This window comes from Lycium ferocissimum, unplaced genomic scaffold, assembly GCF_029784015.1.
Source record: "Lycium ferocissimum isolate CSIRO_LF1 unplaced genomic scaffold, AGI_CSIRO_Lferr_CH_V1 ctg17765, whole genome shotgun sequence".
Lineage (NCBI taxonomy): Eukaryota > Viridiplantae > Streptophyta > Magnoliopsida > Solanales > Solanaceae > Lycium > Lycium ferocissimum.
In genome coordinates, this window is record NW_026717402.1 from 1 (window position 1) to 1,628 (window position 1,628).

Genomic DNA, 1,628 nt, shown 5'->3' on the forward strand with positions numbered 1-1,628 from the left:
TATTAGTGTTAATTTTAATTTTAGGAGATAAAGTTAAATGGGTTTTTAATAATATTTTTGGGGAACAAGAAAATATTATAGGGAGGTTTTATATTTGGTTTTGAGAATAAAGGTTGATGTTTGTCTTGTTGTTGTTATTGTTCGTTACTGAATTGTAATTTGGGGCTAGGCATATAAACGGAGAGATCTTTTTTTGAATTTTTTGATAGAATTTAAAAGGATTAATTTATGGCTTAAGGTAAGCATGATAATGGTCCTAACAAGAGTATTAATTTTCTTAAATATAAATTGACGAGCTTAGAAAGACAAGCATGTAGTAGTTAGAGCTAAAGCGACCGAAAAGGTATGTTAAGGCTTTCCCTTTCTTTCATTTTGGCATGATCCTAGACATGAGCGAACAACGAGTAATCGAGTCTCCATATTACTCTACTCTTAGAAGTATTAGGAGTATCTCAGTTCTTGATGATCCTATACCTCTTGTTATGATTGTTCCTTCTATTCATGGGTCCTAAGTTTTATATCATAATTATCTTAGTTCACATTCATGCATTGAATTCATTTACATATATGCATATTGACCCATGACCAGAAGGCGTTATAAACGCGTATATTATGTATATTATACATATATATATATATATATATATATGGGGAAATGTGCGTGGCGTTATATACGCATTACCACCTGATCAGCTGGTGCACAGTGATGATGATTATGATACTCGAAGGGGCTACCCGAAGGGGCCATTATGCTATTATGCTCGAAGGGGCCATTATGTTATTATGCCTGAAGGGGCCTATATGGGATATGGATCGGGTCGTACGTTCCTTGGCACTATGACCTATGCATATCATACGCCCTCAGAGGTATTTTCAGTAAGCAGATGCATTCATACAGGTATGTTTAGATAGTCAGACATATAGATGCATTCATACGTATATGTTCGTACGCCGACATATGATGTATTCGCCGATCTTTTAGCTTATGATTTTCAGATTTCATTCATTACTCCGATGTGTATGTTACTCTTCTGCCCTAGATACTCGGTACAGTTTTCATACTGACATCCCTTTTGCTAGGGGCGCTGCATTCATGCCTGTAGGTAGAGATTGACAGATTGACAGAACTCCTCAATAGACAGTACTTGACATCCGCTGATGGTGAGCTCCCTTTTGTTCGAAGTTGCCGCTGTGTCCGCGCGGAGTCTTTCGTGTTTACGGACGATTTATGGACGACGGGTGAGCCACTCCGTCCCGCCCATGACTCGAGTTGTACTTTTTTAGAGGCTTGTAGACACATGTACAGTACAGTCAGTCAGTCCGTGGCCCTGTGGCCCATCCTTTGATACATAGTTACTTATGAGAGTCGTTTCGGCTCGTACTGTGGTTTGAGCAGTTTCGCATATATTCCATGAGGCGGTCGGACCGCATACAGTTAGACTTTCTTTCTTGAGGAGGCGGCCAGACCGCAGAGAGTTATATGTATATATCTGTGTTGGGATTTTTCTGAGTGCAGGTGGCCACTTTAGGCCTATCCACGTTCTTAGCTAAATGTAAGTTTAAATGTTGGTTCGCCCGGTCCAGGTAGGCACCAGATGCCGGTCGCGGCCCTCCAGATTTGGGGCGTG